Source organism: Labrus bergylta, chromosome 19, assembly GCF_963930695.1.
Source record: "Labrus bergylta chromosome 19, fLabBer1.1, whole genome shotgun sequence".
NCBI classification, from domain to species: Eukaryota; Metazoa; Chordata; class Actinopteri; order Labriformes; family Labridae; genus Labrus; species Labrus bergylta.
This window is the reverse complement of record NC_089213.1, coordinates 15,189,790-15,210,438: the sequence shown is the minus strand read 5'-3', so window position 1 is coordinate 15,210,438 and position 20,649 is coordinate 15,189,790. Positions and strand designations below refer to the sequence as shown.

Here is a 20,649-nt window from a genome sequence, read left to right as displayed (position 1 = left end):
ATTTAATTCCTAAATTTACTGTGTGTGGTACATTAAGTCCTGGAATAAGTAAGAATATATTCCTAAAGTCAAAACATTAACTGCTGGCAGGGGCCCCCTCTTCCTGACAATTTGCCGAATGACTAGGAGTGTCTTTTCAGAATACAAGGACCCCATTCCTTAGGATGCATTGTTTCTACCAATGTTCATAATGAACTAATGTTCTGCTCCTGCTTCAATTAACAACTAGCAGGGTATTTCACTGGATAAGTGAACACATTGGCCTGCTGAATTATTATTTCAAAACAGTTAAAACTATGAAGCTAATGAAGGCCACAAGCCGGTCTAAATTGTTAATAAAGTTGATTTTCCTACTACAAGGGTTGCTGGAGCATTTTGACCACTCTTCATGCACCTTGTCAGTTGGTGAAGTTTGTGCCAGAAAATCCTCTTTTTAAAACAGTTAAACTAATAATCATTGAAATATTAAAGTCTGGGGTGAATTAGTTGGAGCTGGTAAATTGGTATACTTGGGGTCAAACTAGCATAGGATATGACAGAAGAAGACTAGAATGTTTCACAAGAGTGGAAACAGATAGGGGACTAATATACCAGTCTTCTATAACATGGTCAGTATGTGTAATTACTATATTGGTACTGTAGGCGCAGATTGTACATCTGGAGCATTTGGCCTGCTGTGAGCTGTCAATGTGAGCAGCAAAAATATGTGAATGCATGCATTTTCCTAAAGGCGACTCTCATGGTTGGTTCATTGTACTCAGCGAGTTGCCGTAGTGTCAGAAAAAAAACTGCGTCATATCGTCCTTTGTAGCGCACATAGCACCTGTCAACCAGCTGCTTCTCAATGGACATTGACAACATTAGCAACTCTGCAGCACAAAATGCCATTATAATGCAGTGTTATGACACATTTACCAACATCATATAATTGCTGGTTCTTGTGATTTGGATATTTCATGTAATATTTAAATTTTGATTTTTTTGGAAAATAATTGGGCAGGAGAGTTGGCTTACACAATTATTGGCTGTGGACAGGTTACACTGGGATGGAGTCAAACTCCTGGCCTGAATTATTATCCCAGTCCATTGCATATTGGTTTATATTTTTCCCAAAATCCTAAAACCTCTATATGGTCATTAAAGCATCCAGACCAGGACAAAACTGTTGTGTGCTCCTCACTTTCCCATTAAAATGCCACTGACAAACACACAAAACACACAAAAAAATAACCTTGCTGGAGGAAATAAACAATACAGCTGCTGTTTGAATACTATTATGGACCACTGTGGGACTGTTTTTTTGGGAGGTTACATTTTTCTGATATCACAGGTCATGAATTACCACTTCACCGTGCCAAACATAGACGCAGGGCATGCTGTGACTATGTTTTATGTGTTTGTTTGTTTTTTTTAAATCCACTCCAATGCACGTTCAAATCTCAGTTTCAGTGGATTCAGAGTTTGACACACTCAACTCAGGCCGAGCCTCTATGCCTTAAGGCTCCCAAACAAAAGCAATCCATGTCCATTTGAAACGTTATCTTGTTGACTGCACTCCAGCTGTACTGCTTGGTCACCTCTTTCACTTGGTCTACCATGAGAGTTATGATGGGAGACTTGACAATATCCATCTCTTCACGCACTAGTGAGTCTTGTGCTGCACGGCATGACACTGTGCTCCCCTTGAAAAAAAAAAAAAAAAAAAGGCCTTTCAGTACAACTTGCCTCACAGAGCAAGTGTAATCATATTTTTTTCATTCTCTTATGGCATATCTTCAACTTAATCATTTAATAACTAATGCTCTGCCCAAAAAGTGGCTCATCCCAAATAAGTATTGAGGCGTCCACACATTCACAGCGGACTGGATCATGTGGTCTGCTTAAGTCAGACTTACTTATGTGCGATCTTCAGCAGAATCTGAAAGCTTAATGGCTTGTACTGAATGTCCTTTCTTGGCTCAGGTCGCTGAAGTGCTTGTGTTTAATTTTTCATACTGCATATACTTGTTGGGAATGCACATAGAAGTCTATGACTAACATTTGTTTTTACTGCTCAAACACCTATTTCCATGGTACTATCTTTACTCATTTTACTGACAACTTATTCATGACACCTACGGATATCCCAGTAATGTGCTTCCATGATACATTCACACAGCACATACTAATCCAACTGGGGCCATGATATGGTAAGGAGTGTAACATCAAGTAGCTGACAATTGGTATAAAGATCAGAATGAAATGGCCTTAATTGTCCTTCTATGCTAGTCCCAGTGAATGACAGGAGGTGTGATGTAACTGAAGCTAGCATGAAATAGTCAAGAGTCTGCAACCTGTGACTACTTCAACTAGATTAAAGCATAGCAGCTCTGCTTCTGGTACGTGACACAAAGAAAATATTTTAGCATCCTATGTTATAAAGTGTACAGGAATGGCTCTAGCAACAGCAGCAATTCACATGTTTACAGCTTGGTTCAAAAACTAAATTGGTCTGATTAGCCAATGTCTCAATAAGCGCACACTGCAGGAGGCTTTAATCACAATAAGGCGAGTAGGTGGCCTGATCAACAGGCGGGCGCAATGTAACTCAGCTCCAGCTCTTAGCCTGCCCTTGGCTTAAGTTAAAGTTAGGTTGAGCATTTTGTGGTCGATGGGACTCCAAAGCCCCCTGCAGTAACACATGGGTGACGTCACTCAGGCTTCATCCATTAATATTTACAGTCCATGGTCTGCATGCACTGTTGTGTCATTCATAAGGGGTTAAACTGGTGGTGAAAGTGGTGAAACAAGTCAGGTTAACTAATGTAAGACAGAAGAAAATACACACAGGACTAATAGAAGTGCTCCTTAAAAGAGCTTAGATAAATTGAATGCAGACACTGACAATGAATAAAAGCCCCAGCAGAATCTAAGGCCATGTTTAAGGTCAGCTGCAGCAAAAACCGCCAGACAGAGACACACAACGGCCTCCTTAACACCACCACAGCAGTAGGTTGGACAGTAGGTTTTTTTTTTTAAGTGTTTGTTCTAATTTCGAGGTCTTGCTTTTGTTTGAATGGGGTTAGAAGTCATAATCACAATGACTTGATGTAATAAAAAACACTTTCATATTTCTTTTTTTTTTCTTTTGTGATGCCGATGAAAACGTGAATGTAATTTTCACATGAAACTGACGGCATTAGAAGAGAGAGTCACAATGATAATAAGTACATTTAATTTAATACAAAGAAGAACGCTGGGAAACAAATGTGTTTTCTGGTTTAAAAAATGTGTTTTTAATTGGCACTAAATCCATCAGATTCTGTTCTAAGTGTAAATATAAAAACAATATAATTAGAACATGATTATGAGTAAAGCAATAATAACAGCTGTTTTAGTGACAAGTGGAATAACTTGAGTTTTATTTAGGTTACTGCTGTAACAGATGTATCCCTTTATGGTGCAAGGTAATTATCCAAGTTTATTAGAGAAGAATTAGTTGTACTTAATCACTGCTTGAGTATTCAAGTGAACTGACCTGCCTCGAATCAATAATTATAATGAATTGATGTAAATACTGTATGTTTTTTTTTTTTTTTTTAAAGATTTATTTTGGGCTTTTTTCGTGCCTTTTAATTCAGAGAGAGGACAGTGGATAGAGTCGGAAACCAGGGAGAGAGAGCGGGAAATGACATGTGGAAAGGGGCCATGGGTGGAAGCGAACCCGGGCCTACCGCTCGAGACGAGGGTCTCAACACGTGGGACGCGCGCCCTGCCACTGCGCCACCAGCGCGCCCCAATACTGTATGTTTTATTGCAATTTTTCTGTGTATTTGACCATTCCTACTCAATGTATTTATTGATTTATTTGCATAGTTTCACCTCCTTCTCTGTACAACAGAATAACCTTCCCAAAGGCGCTGCTGCTGAGGAGCTGAATCGGGTCTCCGCTGTGTAAGTTTTGACTTTATCGTGTCTTATCTTAAATCTTGTTGTACAACTTTTTTGAACTTCATACTGTTTGTAGCCGCCAGCAGTTGAGTCTGGAATTTCACACAAGCACAGAAGTAGTGTGTCAAACAATAACAGCGATGGTGGCATGGGTGATGCTAGAAAGTCAAGTATATTGAGAAAAACACTTGTGACATTTTTCTTAAGGTTAGAACACTATGAAATGAATACAACTATTTTCCAATATGTTTCATATGTTGTGTATAATTTATCTACCTCTCATACAAAATATTCGCCTCCTAGGTAAAAATGCACAAGACTTCCCAAGTTTTGAAAAGCTTCTCATTGTCCTACATGAGTCCTCTCTTCAGCCAATGTTTTGAGTTCCTTTGATGCAAGACTTTTGGTCAAATGACTAGAATGCCTTCTTCTAGACTACCTGAAGCTAGGATTCCCCAGCTTCTCCAGTTTGATCTGTGAATGTGATTACTTTACTCCCAGACTCATATTGTCTTTTCAAAAACAATGTTGTTCAAGCAAAAACCTCCTTCCCATCATTCTTCGTGGTGTTTTCCAACTGCTTCTCATTCTTCTTGTCAAAACTGAGCTACTGGAAGCCTGTCCCGAGGCTGTCGGTAGAAAACCAGCCTTTTGTCAGAGTGATGAGACTTGTTTTTAATACTATGCTACCCCAGTAACCTGAATGAAACATTTATGAGAGTTTTATGCAAGGCATCTGAAGGACCCCTGTCTGTGGCTGTACAGGGATATAATTTGCTTCTCTTTACCCGATCTGACTTCCTCCTTCCTGTGAGATAAAGTAGCAGGTCACTATAGTTGACATTGTCACTTTAAAATTTGAATTGCCTACTCTCTGTTTTAGTTTTTATGCAAGCATACACTACTAAATCCATCTTTGTTCATCGTCTCATTTCTTAAATGTGGATACATGACTAAGTGACTGTATTTTAAGCCAATGTTTTACATGCAACATCAAGTGAATGAGAAATTGATTTTAATTTTAAAATGGTTCTCTTTTACAGCAGAAAGGTTTGATGATTTTTTTTATAGCTCATCCATTTTGATTATATCATGAGTTAGAAATGCAGCTGGGTTAACTGACAATTGGGCCAATGAAGCTGTTTGCCAGGAGGCTTAAGACCTGCCTCAGCTACACTTCTTTGCTTGTTGCTAATATATATTGATATAAGGTTAGGTTGAGATGGCATTTCCAATATGGCGATGGGTGGCACCTAAGCTCACCTCTGTAGTGTGAAATAAAATGTGTCATATTTCACTGTTTATATGTTAGAACAAATAATCTGGTATTGGTATCAGTGTATGTAATAATAAGGTATTTATGGTGGCAAGTCCATTGGTGTTGGATTGTTGGTGATGAGAAGACCAGTCGTTTTAAGTTACCTGTCACGTGCGGCCCTGGTTCTCTCCCCCTGTGCATTTCTGGTCTCCCTCCTCCCCCTACCTGAGGCGCACCTGAGATCAATCTGCGATCAGGGAGGAGGAGGTGGATTTAGGGGAGCCATGTGGAGGAGAACGGGGGTTGGCAGACACACAGGGTGCGTTCGAATTGTCCCTCCTATCTCCTTTCACTATCCACTTTACCTTAACCCCCGGGGGAAAACGTCATGAGGTTAAGCAAAGATGTTAGGAGAATTCATAAAGGACTTAGGGAAAGGCGATCGCGTTGCTCTGACAATCCGACTGCATTTCCACTAGGCGACGTAATTAAATGCGACGGGCCGGCGGAGGTTAATGACGTGGGTCTGCCGTGTTGAAACTACAATGTTCCGAAAATGGACTACTAAAAGCACATCTAAAAAACTTTCCTCTGTGCCTTCTTACCGGTGAAATAATCTTAAGTACCACAAGGTTGGGATTGAAATAAAAGCAATATAGACTACCAGGCTACGAGTAACAAAAGTGAAATCATCAGCTTCCTGTCCACTCAGAAATCAACACCAAACTAAGTATTATTGCACGAAATTAATTGTTACATTTATGCAAGATATAGCCTACACATAATGTTTTAAGCATACAAATGTACAACTGCACAAAGCATCCTTAAGTGAATGAAATACGTTGAATAAAACAGAATCTGGCTAAAAATGTATTTGATCTTTTTATCCCTTGATCTGTGTCACTTTACGATCATCGTTCATTTCCGTGAACAGTCGGATGCGGGACTCTCTTTAAATGTTGCGGCCGAAAGGAATTGTGGGGCGTCATATCTCATCTCCTTTCGCAAAGGATGGTCCAGTGTATCCTATGCTAAAGGACGTTATAAAAGAAGCATTGACCCACCGTTCCTTAGCTTTTAGAGAATTCGAACGGCTCTTATCATGGCCGCCACTTAAATGCTTCCGGGTCCTTTAAATAAAGCTCCGGGGTTCAAACAGTTAACATTGTGTGGCGCCCCTTTTTACATGTTCTGGTCTCCTCTTTTTACGAATCATTTGTGTTTTAATTTAATGTACGTCAAGGAGGCCGTAACATTACCCAGTATGTGTCTTTCAACTACTGCCCGGCCGATATTGAGAGGAGCAAGCAGCAAGTCTGCTATGTTCTGGAACATTTATAGTGGCTTTAGACAATTGAAAAACAACCCTGCTCTTCTACCACCACATATAGAACCTTATTCTGTAATAACGTGATTGTTAATGAGCTTATTTACAAGCTTCCAAATGGACTGCACAGTTTTGATATATATTGGCATTGTCAACCCCTCACTTCTCTCAAACACCACCCTGTCCTCCAAATATGATTACTTCTGGCTCCAGAAAAACAACATAATAGCCCTGAAAAAGTGTACATTTAAAAAGTAAATCAACATGTTGATGTTACTTGGGCTACATTCCCTATTCAGTTTACGATTAAACTGTAATGTTCCAATTTAATGACACACACTCAGAAACCACATCATTTAGCTACTTTACTCCATAACTGACATTAGTCACCTTTGTCATAATGGTTTAGGAGACTTTCTGATTATTTGGCACAGCTCCCACCAGTTCCAATCTACCCTCCTCTGCTGGGCCAAAGTTGATACAGAGCCATCAATTCCATTAAGTACTGGCCTGATACACAAAACTAAAGCTCCCCTTTGGAGCAGGTCTCTGAACCTGATAAGAGCTGGCAAGGAAATAGACTTGAGTTGTAATTCATGATATGCCACCGTCTCAAAGTTTCCCTGCCCACCTTGTCCCCATAGATAACGCCAGACAGTTCTACTTTGTGACTTAATTACAGACTGTGGTAAGTCTGAGATAAAGTCAGCTTGTACTGAGGGATTTATTTTGTCCTGGACTTAAAGCACCAAAATAGGTCAGAGCAAATATTGAACGTACCTATTGATTTTTTCAATTTTCATGATAAGAAAAAAAAACACCAGTAGCACATTTTCTCAAATTGACCATGATAATCCCAGTTTGTCATCCACTAACTTGATAAATAATACATACGTTTCCCACAATGCCACAGTAAGAAAAGTTTGAGTCTTAACATGTGTATTATATTGTGAAGCAAATCTTATCAGGTACGTTGAAACGTTCCAAAACCTCCCTGAAAATTATGATTTTGTCAGAATGCTGAAGCTAATTTGTTTATTATTCAACTTGAAGGCAAATCCCTTGACACATGACTATCTACATCTACAGTACCTGCTGGTTGCTGTAAAGGTACAAACTGGGCATTATGGCTATTTGCATCAAATTTTTTATCAAATTATATAGTTGTTGAACTTTGACTAAAAATGAAAATGTGTCAATCATTGTGGTTTCAGGAGTCAAGGTTTTATCAACGTTGGTTCAATTCATCCTTTTGGGACTAGGGACAGCTTTTTCTCTCACAACCCATCCAGTCGTATATTTCAGTTTGAATCCTAGTGGTGGAGCATCTGAATCAGTTTAATGCTGAGACAACAACAAATAAAGGGGACAAAGATCATAGTTTTAAACCCCCGTTTTTGGGGAAAATAATAATAATAATAATCAACACTTGATTCTAAAATGTATCTTATTTGCACAGAAAAATCACAACTGTGTTCTCCCAGTAAAACCCTGCAGAAGACAGTACATGTTCAAAACTCCCTTTGTTGCTCTTACTTCATCTAATCTACTGCCTACAAACATCAGAAACATACTTTGCTTTCTTCTTTTATTTTCTTAGCAATCATACAGAAGCACTGCTAAGGGATACAAAGTACTATCACAGGATTTTCAAACTAAAAAGATTCCTGCTGTGTTGTTGTACATGTTTATCCAGAAGAGCCATTTCCTCCTTGGAAATGTAATTGCCAAAAAGATTAACACACACACACACACACACACACACACACACACACACACACACACACACACACACACACACACACACACACACACACACACACACACACACACACACACACACACACACACACACACACACACACACAGACAGCAGGAGGTTGATCATACTGAAACAAGTACTTGAGATTAAGACACAATGAGAAGATGAAGATGTCTGACTGAAAGAAACAGATTTCCCTTCCAATACTCTACACATAATAAAGCTCTTATGTATTTTGATAGAAAGACTTCTGTCAAACGACATGATCATTATCTGCATGAAAACCTGAGATTGAAAAAGTCTGTGTTGGTGTGTTGTTAAGTTTTCAGGTTTGCACTCAGCGACTAGATGTTTTAGAAAAATAAAAAATAAACTTGGAGCAGGATGTGGAACACAGCGTTCCCAGTGCGAACTACACTAAGCATATTTCATATTCTAGTTGTTGGGCTTGTGGACAGATTGTTTTGTTGGACACAGAATGTGCTTGTAAGCCTTAAATTAAGAATGATGTCAGGCTTTTATGACTTAACTCTCAATAGAGAGCTATTACATAATTGTTTTACTATAAATATGTACGTGAATCACAGGTTTAATTGTCATTGCTTAATAGTTAATTGTTTTTCCAAGTTTTTTAACAAGTCTTAAATCATGCTCTTATCATCGGGAAGTAACCAAATTAAAACATGAAGAGCTGTCACAGATGTTAGCTTCCAGCAGCTCATTTCGCCAGTAATTTTGTCAGTAAACAAATTCCCATTCGGATGAGAAGGGACAGCAAATGAACAGTGTCCAAGTCCAACCGAAAGTTATCCCTCAACAGCATCGTTTTGAATTTTAAGTTTTGGGTCAAACCTACTTTCCCGGCCCCCCTATTTTGCAGATGGTGATTAAATCTTTAATTGTCAAGGGGAGGCGGGACCGCAGAGCAGGGAGAGGAAAAAAAAAAAAAGGGAAACAGATTTTTAATTATGGCCCACTAAATTAAGACACCCAGATTCAGTCCCATATCTCAGACTGATCTACCCCCCACTCCCCCTCTCTTTCCACTTCAATGCCCCATAGCTCTGATTGTATTACTCATTCCGAGTGATCATCCGTCATTTCCAGTCATCGTACAACATGACTGCATATCATGACGGACCTGGAATGAGAGAGGGAGGAAGGCGGGACAGGGAGATAAAGAGTGAGGAAAAAATTGGAAACGTTTCAAGAGAGAGTGAATTGAATTCATATCTGAGGATCACTCTACTGTTGCATCCTCCAAATTAAGGTAATAATTTTAAAAGATGATTAAAAGCCAATGAAAGAAATATTCTGGTAAAATACATATGGGTCACAAAAAAACTGTATTTCTTTTTCCAATTGAATGCCAAGAAACACCAGTAATTAACAAGTCACGTCATGTTATTGGACTGTTCTTGAAATTATGATTTCAGAGTCTGAAATGCAACATGACGCCATATTCCAATCTGTGTGAAAACATCCAGCATGTTTTATTAACATCCTCTGCGCCTCAGTCAGCCCCCACATCCTAGACATAATGACTTGATATCATTCTGCTCTCTACTATGTGAAATACAGCTGTCTCCACAGACATGAAGGATGTGCTCAGAGTACATCACTCTCCATGACCATCCATTTTGGATATATATATATATATATATGTATGTATATGTGTGTATACCAAGTCTGGAAATGCACACACAGTATCAACATACATCCGTCAGTCGTGCATGCATTTATGTCTGTATTTGCTGCCTTGACTGAGTGAAGCCGCCTCTGTCAAGAGATCAGAGTGTTCACTGTAATCTGGTGCGCACACACGAAGACAGCCAGCAGTTTGACATTGATGTCTCTGCGACATCATATCAGCGGGGCAGCAGTAGAAGTGACAGTGTGTGGTTGGGAAAAATGACTGCCTGTGTAGGAATAGAGCAGAATGTCCTCCCAAGAAGCAGAATTAGCATCAGTTCAGATCCAAGGGCCTTAAAACCTCATTCAAGGGACAGCGCACTTTAGCTGCCATTGACTTTATCTGATGGAAGTCATTGGAACCTAAACAACCACTTATGTCATTTAAGGTTGACAGCAGCATATTGAGACGGGAAATGGGATTGAACGTGATAGAAACTCTTTTTCCTGATATGCTCTTCCTCTGGCCTTACGGGCCTCAAGAATCAAAGATCATAGGTAATTGGCCAGAAGAAGACTCAGGGACTTATTAATCAACATAGTCATTTTATCAGGGAAATCAGATATTAGTGTGAGAAAGCCCATGTAGGCCACAGAGCCATAATATTTGTATTTTATTTTAAGTTCAGCAAGTACAGGAATAAATAGATGAGAAATTCAGATTCAGTTTCCAGGTTTGACAAAAGACTCTTGCGACAGTGCAGTTGGCTGCTGTCCCAGAGCAAGGTAAGGGACCTGTACAACAAACAGTCCGGAGAGGGTATGAGGAAGAAAGTGAGGCAGGAGCAGGCAGAAGGGTCAGTGGGCCAGCAGGTAAGTGTTCACACGTTGGCTTCACAGTGAAGGTCTCAGAGATACAGGTTTTAGGGAAATATGGTTACTCACTCAAAAATGCTCTCATGGGGAGCACCATACAGCACATGAGACTCATGGCTGGGACAGAGGGATGAGGTGATTTCCAGGATTATGACATGGACAAACTTGACAAGGGCAGGCAGGGTCGAGTCAAAAGACAAACGCTGGAAAGTCTTGAATGTGGATGTTGGGGAAAATCTGGCAAAGAGAATACTGGCTTGATTGGACATACAGTAGGAAGCAGCTGCATATACGTACATGTGAACTGAGTTTGCTCATTAGATGGGCATGGCCAGCTAGAAATGAGCAGCAGAAGTGAGGTGAGTAAAAAAAACAAAAAAAACAATCATAAATCTATACATGGTTGGACTTCCTCCGACAGAATACCCACAGCAGCCAATCAGAGTGCGCACACTCGGTAGCCTGATGTTGCATACTCTGACATGGTTCATAGTTCAGGATGCTTTATTGGCATGAATGCTAACAACCGTTATTACCAGAGCAAAAATTATCAAAACAATCAACAAAAATATAACATATAAAACATTTGACAATTATGTTATATATTATTATATTCATTTTGAGTAGATACATCTATGCAAAAATACATTCAATATAATAAAATCAATTACAATTAGATTATTACTAAAATAACTAGAGTGAACTAACTACCTGTTTTTCTTAAAAAGTGGCGATCATTTACAATTGTGCAGCTGAAAGCATAAATTATGGTCCTTCTTACATCCTTGTGTGGCTCTGCTGATGTTACCTGGTCAAGGAAGCTCATTCTGACAGCTTCATACAGCAGGCAGGCGAGAAAGTGAACCTCTGTTTCTACTTCTTCTCCAATTTTTATGACAGCCTATATTTAATTTTTAATTTATGGTCACTGAGTCTGTACATTGTTAGTATGGGTCTTTTTTGAAGGGTTTAACACTTAAAAGATATGTAACCGATGATGACTTTCTTTTCAGTTAAAAAAAATAACGTTCAAATTAAGCAATGGATTTTATTTCATTTTTGCCCATATTCAAAGTATCTGGATTTGTTTTCCTTTCCAATAGTGTGAATTTGTATTTTGGAGAGATGGTGGAGCTCTTTATTTTTGAGTTGATAGCTTTCTTTTATATTGTTCAGGCAACTCACCCTCAGATCGCGATGCAAATTGTACAAAGACGCACTAAATCTGTCTTCTCATCCAGGATTGCATCCACATTGTTTTTCTCATTTTCAGTTTTTGTGCTTCAAAACAGAACATACAGCTGGACAGCCAGCCGACAACCAAGATATTGTCCTCCATGTTTGTCTTCTTCTGAAGCACTTCGGTAGAGTTTTGAATGATATACTCATTTTGCATCATAACAGGGCTCCCCTGACAAACAAAATATATATATTTCAGACATTTCAGTCAACCATGGACCTTCTTCAGTGCAAAGTGAAGGGTGCATGTAAAGTTCTTCTACATGTGGGTTACTCCACAGGTGTATCTGATCACTGATTAGGGACTTAATTGAGCACCTGTGCAGTGCAGCCTTCCAACACTATGGCACTTTCTTGTCAAGTCACATGTCAGCATGATATGTGCTCTTGTTTCCATTTGTAGTCAGAGTTGTATTGATCGACTGCGTATCAGCAAGCTTTGGTGAATGCAGGACAAAAAAACTCTCTTTTCTAACACTGAATTATTTCTCTCTATAAATAGATCTGCAGAAAAGTGCAGCTAACAATCACTTAACTTTCAAACATTTCACTTTGCACCACACATTTGCTTGACATTATGTCACAAAAGCCAATCAGCGTTTAGATTCTCTTATTACCTGAAACACTTCAGGAGTGATTCATGAGACCTCTATTCAACAAACAAACACACTTAAAGTTGTTTTCTTCTCCTCCTTGAGAACAGACCTGACTAAGATTGGTGTTTTACTTCTTACCAATCAGCATCATGATGTTGCAAGAAATGTTTTTTTTCGGGCTAATACCAGGTAAGTGAGCCAGGGTGATGCCACTAACGTTTCAGATGTGAACACCTCATGGAGAAGGAAGTCTTGCCTGGAAGTCATTTACCAATGGCTTCACCAGAATTACGTAGAAATTGGCATCAAATCCTAGAAACAAATATTGTCGACAGACACTGATTGCAGGTGGGTTCCATGCATGCTTCTCTTTGCAGTGAAAAAAGTTTAAGATCTTCTGAAATGCTTGCAAGATATGTTTTTGTCTGTTAAATGCACAGTATGTGAGTTCCACCAAAAGCTGGCTCTCAAGAAGCACCATTACAGCAGCTTTCAGTAGCAATTCCCACTTCCATGCAGCAGTCTTTGCTGTAACATCAGGTGTTTCCTTGGCAACATGTTGAGACTTTAAAATTAAGTATTTCTCTGGCTTTGATAACTGTTGGAAATATTTGAGGTAATGTAATTACTGAAATAGGTTTAGTCCATTTTAAATTAATTTACTGTCCATATTTTAATGTAAACATTCTCATAAAATTCCAAATATTGTACCTTTATGCCCTATTATGATTTGAATATTTCAGTCAAGCCTCCAGTCTGTACTGCTTTGTTCTCTGTGTGCGAGTCCTGCCTTGTTGCATTCATATATAACATGGCATTAACATAAAATCACACATATATACATATCCAAATTGCTTTTTGAGCAGCAATAGTCACTTGTTGCTTCCTACAATTATACAAATAAGTTTGTACGAGGAAAAAAAGAAAGGAATATGGGGTTTTAGAATACTGTGATAGCAGTTGAACGGAACAAACCAAATTCTCCCATTTTGTGTCTGCCCAGGGAGTGAAATGTTGTTTTAAACAGGCAGAGTGAGGACAGCCTGCTGCAGAGTTTGGGTCATCAGTGTGGTCATTAAGCAGACAGTAATGGGCCATGAGAGAGGCTGTTCTGCTCTGGCGCCGGGCCGGCCGACCTGTGGATCCCACCAACATTATCAGTCGACCGATCGCACCATTATGCCCTTGATCGAGGGGAACTCTGGATGTTTTCTGGAGGAGAGCGAAAGGGTTCACAGTGTGCTTCAAACCTGCAGACTGAACAGCGAGCAGGTGCGTGAGAGGGCACAGTTATGCAGATGTGGAGAGACTCAAATTCACATAATTCATGTAGATGGCCTCTTTAAGGACTTTCTTTCACTGTTTTCAAATTCATGAGTCCACATTAAGTAAATTGTATCCCAGTTAGGCAGCTAAATTCCACTATATAAAAAGTACTTTTTTCCACCTATTTTGGCTGCATTTAGAAATAGTCACAGCTGGCACCAGCCCCGGTATATTTCCCAGTCCTGCTTATTTGTGCTGCACCTGTGTTCTTCAATGAGTTTTCTTTCCTTTCTTCTATCATTATTTTTCATCCAGGAAAGCAAAAGGTCACGGACATCTACATGCGGCATGTAAAGTTGAACGTGAGAGATCACTGTGGAAGAAAAGACAAAGATTGCGTATGAAAAGATGACAGAAATGCACTCGGCACTACAAACTCAAATGACAGTAAATGTCAACTTAGCCACTCACTGCTGCCACTCCTTTCATATTTATTTAATTTCCTGCCAGAGACTTGTCTGTTGGGTGACTTCTTGTGAAAAGGAAATGTGTTTCTTTTGCCTTGATTCCCTAATGAGGAATACAAAAAAGAAAAGTCATATCTACAAGATTGTTTCAGGGAAAGAAATAAACCAACAAACTGATCAATGACAGCCCTGTTCTTCTAGCAAATTCAGCCTGCTCATTATTTCTTTACCCCATCTGCCCTGTGTTAGGCTTTTGCTGAGATATTGTGTCCTCCAACTGACCCTGGTTGTCACTGTTCTTCAATATATTATTGACATTATGTGACTAAAACACATTTGTTTTAATGATAACCAAATAGGGAGTGGAAAAAGTACACACTGCTTGAAAAAGTCCATCCAAAAAACTTCAACAAACCCCTACACACCCCCTGAAGTTATCTCTTGCCCATTGCTACAAGTTTTTGATGGCCAAGCATGTAGCCGGCAGACATCACAACACTCATTAATCTTAGAGTGACTTTCCTGGTGGGAGTTGGGGAATTGCTGCCTGTTATGTCTCTCTCCACATTCACTGAGCGCTCAGACCGACTGCCAGCAACGGTCCAAGGAAGCAAAGAGGAGGCCTGTCTCAATGGAGAAAGATGTGGGCAGCAGAGGCCCACAGCAGCTCTAGGACAATGCTCACATAACACAGCATGGCCAGACAAACTGTCCAGAGAGTCAAACACACTCAGCTAGCTGCAGAATTCTCCATTTTATTTTACAAAAACTGCACGAGAGCCTCCACATTTGGTATGAAGATATATTGCACGGGAGGGTATCTCCTTTCAAAATTCAGATTATCAAAAGATTGGTTGATTTCACAGTTGGGGATTATTTCCTCCCATTTCAAGTTGCCCTCTCTCCTCCCACACATTGCAGTTTTCCTCGGTGTCTCTCATTAGGCTTTTTAGCACACACAAAATGTTTTATTTGCCAGCCAACCAATCAGAGCAGGAGGTCTGGACATGCCACTAATTGTGGTCAGTTGGCCAGCTCTTTAGATGGATGCCAACACGATCGGAGCTTAAAACTTCAAACCCCACAAGAAACACCTCCAACCAGGAACTTCAGACAGGGATCAAAAATAGATGAACATGAAGGGTCCACAATACTGTTCTATAAACAGATATTTTAAGTGTTGTCTTGCTGCATGGAAGTCCATTTTTTAAAATTAATTTTTCATATTTTAAACTAGAAGTTATGTTGAGTTAAATCTTGGATGTATATATTTCTTCTTGGTTTTAGTGCTTATTTGCTTTGTATTTAATATCAATTTGTTTTATTTGCTAATATTGTGTGTTTGATAACCTGCTGCTGTAATGCCACAATTTCCCAGTTTGGGATCAATAAAGTAAATCTATCTATCTATCTTTAATGTAAAAGTCAATCATTCCTAGTCAATCCTATTTATCCAAAAATGCAATATATTTTGCATACACTGGTCATATTGGATTTAATTTAACAACCCTTCAGTCTTAAAATTGTATTAAAAAACATAATAAATTGTCTGCATCCTTGTTATGTGGGAGACCCTGATTAATCATGCATTTTAGCATTCTGTCATATTGATCGATTTGTATGTCAGCAGCAGAGACATTGAGAGGTGAAACTGTCTTTTTCCGACACACTTCCAGCATGACCTTGTATTCTGACCTTTTGTCCAATCCATCAATTCCTGTTCTTAAACTCATTTATACTGACTGCAGTAAAAAAAAAGCTCAGTCTATGCACAGAGAAAAACAAATTTTTGCAGGCAGGTACTAGCTAATCTATACATGCACATCTATACATTCTCATAAACATAGATTAATGATCAGGTTTCGGTGGGATCACTCTTGTAAATGCTGCTTTTCTAACTAGGACTGATCCCCCCCTCCCCCCCACATGGCTTTATGCATGTGCGCATAAAGCCATGTGGGGGGGGGGGGGGATCAGTGCATGTGTGCAAACACAATGGCACGCTCATGAGAATATTTGTAAGAATGTCTGCCAAAACGGCCTTGTTGTAAAATGTTCTACCAACTGTAGCGTGAAACATGGTAGAATAACTTGAACTCTGATTTTAACATTATTTGACATCAGTGAGCAACAAGTTACATTTAAAATGATAATCTGACAAACCAAATTTGGAACATAACCATGTACTCTTTAAACATTTTGGGATAGGAGTTGAAATAATGCAGCATGACATGGAAAAAATGGATTTTTCTTCTGCATGAGTTAGCAAACATTCAACATGTAGCCCTAGCTACACAAATCTTTTTACTCTGATAAAATACGTTTCTAAATGAGACTTAAATAATATATCATTCTCAACTGACTCAGTCTATAACTAACTATTCCATATTTTTGTTATTACTTTAGTGCCAAGAGTAAAATGAGAAGGTGGCACTGTATGCTGCAAGGAAACACAGCAGCCCACAAGGTTAACTAAGTATAAAGCTTTAAACGTGTGGGGAAACAAGTGATCATACGGGAGCTAATAGGTATATTTCAATCTAAGATAGAGACAATAGAGAGCTGTTTTTTCTGTTTCCTGCATTTATGTTAAGCTAGCAAGCTGCTGGCTGTAGCTTCATAGTTAGCCTGTAGGAATAACAGATTTACAATCCTCTGATCTCTTACCTAGATGTTTTTATCTTACTCGCCACAATTTCTTTAACCGCACCTTTTACATGAGGGACATATCATAAATATTTGGTCCTGTTATTCTGTGTAAATTCATAGCAGCATCTCTGTTTTCGCTTTTCTCTTTTCAAACGTGAATGGTTGACGGTGCTGGTGTGGAGGAGATTGGGTTTGGGAAGCCAGGGCTCACTGTCTGGCCTTCCTGGAGTGTAGTGTGACAGACGGGATAGGGCACCAGTGGGGTAAAGGGGTTCCCGTTTGACAGCATGGTGTCCTGGCTCTAGCTGCCAATGAGCCTAGATCTACATAGTTGGGTTGGGGGACTGATGAGGACCGTGTGGTGTGGTGTGGTGTGGTGGGCGGTCTTGGCGTTGTCGCTGCCTAGCTGGCACGTATGGGTGCAGCCTTGGTATTCCCTGGGTGATGTACTTTGTTTGTGGCTGAAGTATTTTGTGTTTATTTCAAACATAATTTTATCTGTATAATTAATTGTTTCATTATTTGTCAATTTCTGTGTTTGATTTCACTATTTTGTTTGTGCTTGTTTGAATTTTAAAACACTTTTTTAAACTTAATTTTGGAAAGTTATTTATTTATTTATTCATCTTTTTTATTTTATCTCTGTGCCACCTTGCCCAGAATGCCTTAATTGTTACTGGAGCACAGCTTGTACTTTGATTGATTCATTCAAATACCAGTAAAATGTGTTGAATAAACACATTAATCAGATGAATGCAAAGATGGTAAGTGCTGCACAAAACAACAGGTAACTTTATTATGTAGGGTGGACACTTAAGTGCGTGAAACCAAGGTCAGTTGTTTAACATCAAGATAATAGTTCATGCCTCCTCTTTTGAAGAGCTTCCCTTTGAATAATCACAGCAGTCAGATCCATCATAAGCCCATTATTATAGAGTAAACTGTTTTCTCAGAGAGGACATTAGCTATGGGATCGTTGATACATTGCTTTGACCCTTAGCAATAAGGGCAAGGGTGATTTGTTTACAATGTGTTGGGCCATTGCTCATGTTCCCGCAACACAAACACGACAATAAATAGCTAAATTAGGGTCCACTAATTCTTCATGTGAGTGAAGATATAGAGAAATCCATGGCAGCTTGCCATGAAATATCATCAGTTCATAAGTGAACCTTTAGAAAGTCTCGTGGAGAGAGCCATTAACTGAGCTATGATGCTTGTCACCCTGCATTTGATCAATGCTCAGATTTTAAAGCCTCTTTTAAAATGTCACATCTATTTAATATCACATTATTCACCAGATAGAGTGCGGCCCTTTAAAGGTTTTTCAAGCCTTCCAAAGCGGAGAATAATTCGCTCCCTTGAAAATCTGCAGAAAATGCCACCTCAATGGTGATTTGTATATTGAACGTCATGGACGTTGTGCCATTTCAAGCGTCCTTCTCAGAGTGCTGAATGAATGGAAGGAAATATGTGTTTTTTTGCCTTGAGGTTTCAATTAAAAAAATATCATCCTAGATGACTAAAATTTCGTTCTGCAAATTGTGTCTAGCATTGAAGAAAGTAACATCTACAGGGATTGTATGGGACACTCTTCATTTAAACACATGCATGTACAATGTATTAAAAAAAGCCCATGAGTGTGGCACTAAGCCCTTCTTAGCAGCTTTTATTTTCTCATCCTCCAAGTACATGAAACTAGACAGCTTAACACTAGAGGGCTCACATGCATTGCCATTCAATAGAGCCTCCTCTATGTTCCAGCATTTGGGGAGGTTGTTAGAAATCTCCCGCTATCACACAGACGACTGTCCAATGTATTATTGATTACACTTTATTGTGCCCAAACATCCCTTTTCTATTCACGGACAAAAAACTGCTGAGAAAATAGAATGTTACATCTGAATTCATAAGCAACACTGCATCAAGTCTCATGACACCAGAGTGCAAATTGAGGACATCACTTACTCAGGCGGAGGATTTCCCAGACTTTTTGAAGAATATTGAATATGGGAAAAGTAGGTTGAAAAGAACAAAGGGAAGGATTGTTTTTCAGGAAAGTCATTAGTGTGTATGTGGATGCACAAAATAAACAGTGATATGTGACTATGTGTGTGCCTGTTTTCCGATGTCCAAGTCTTGTGAAGTTTGTCTTCTTGTGTGCACGCCCCTTCACACAACAGTGGCAATCCTACTTGGTAGCCGTGCATGTGTCAAGCCTTTGCAAACCAAGCAGCTGGTCTCCCCTGTGGGAGTCATTAGCAGTGAAGCTCATCCTTTTGTCACACACTCCGGTGTCTGTCCCTCACCTCTCAGCCCAACCTTGGGGCCCATCATGTTCCTCCCTTGCACACCTGGCTTTACTTCCTCCTTTCCATCGACTTCAAGGCTCCTCTGGCTGGCTGCTCCCATAGAAACTGAGCTAGATAAATAGAAAGAGGGCAAGAGAGGGTGAGTGAGCAAGAAAGAGACGGGGGGGGGGGGGGGGGGGAGAAAAGGAACACAGATAGGGAATGGGCGGAGGTAGAGAATGAGGTCTGTCAGCTCTCCACAACCTATTAGCGGAGTCCTGGAGGATGCTCTTACCCCCAATACATGCCTCTCACTGTACAATTTGAGACAAAAAAAGAAAGCCCACTCTCAGTTTCTTCCTTTGCACTGGTTCCCATGTTGTTCTCTTAAACCCCTTGCCTCCACCTTCCAAGCAGACGCCAGGCTGACTTCCTGCTTTTCTGCCTTCTCTCTCTGTCTCTCTGCAGTCGTACCACGGGGAGAGTCAGTTATATGAAAGCCTCCTCTTCTCCCTTAATCTCAGCGTGGCAGAGAGGCTGGAGCTGGCTTTGCTCAGATGCACAGACCCCCTCTCATTTGCCTCTGCCTAGAAAAAAATCTCTACTCATGGTTACCACTGACAGTATGCCAACATCTGCTTCCCTCCAGCTCAATGATGTCCCGTTTTTCGGTCGTGTCTGACCCTTGCTTGTTCTCATTGAGATGTAAAATCTATTTTTTTTTTGTCTGGCCTCCCTTCAGCACTTTTGAAAGAGATTCCTGGAATTGCACCAGGCTGCTAAGAGGTGGATTTCAGAGAAAATAGGGAGTAGCAGGTTGTTGCATTCAGGAATGAGTGCTGTTACAGGAAAGTCAAGAGTCCTCCAATGGACATGACCCATGCCCCATCCATCAGACAGACATGTAAGTGCAACCGATCCCTTAGGTAGATAGTTAGAGCTAAACATTGGATCTTTATCATCAGGCAGCTGGCCGGAAGTGCTGTTGTCATGGATCTAGATTGCAGGAAATTAACTGGACTTCTCAGCTAACCTGCTAGTCATTTCTACCATACTCTGCCTGGATGGTTTAGGACACTTCCCATGAGGACTGGGGCCATATCTCACAGGATCCACACGGAGACAGCGTAGATTGGGAACGAAGTCCCTTTATGGATTTTTGCACCAAATAAAGTGGCTCATTCCCTCTGAATGGCCATGACCCCAACACAATTAACCTGGCAATTTGTCACTTTCAAGGGCATCCACTGGGAGTTTGGGGAAATTGGCCAACTTGTCACCATCCCTCACTCCCTGATCCGTAATGTAAGAGAGGAGAGATGAGAGATGATGATCTCTCTCCATCTCATGTCATCC

The 20,649-nt window shown here is 39.9% G+C and overlaps 1 long non-coding RNA gene across 1 annotated transcript; it reads left to right on the top strand.

Moving 5' to 3' along the window:
* The first annotated feature begins 13,591 nt into the window (after nt 1-13,591).
* On the top strand, nt 13,592-14,530 carry LOC114920977 (uncharacterized). Its single transcript, XR_003809267.2, has 2 exons — nt 13,592-13,892; nt 14,202-14,530. It is a non-coding gene; the product is annotated as an uncharacterized lncRNA (long non-coding RNA).
* Nucleotides 14,531-20,649: the final 6,119 nt, after the last annotated feature.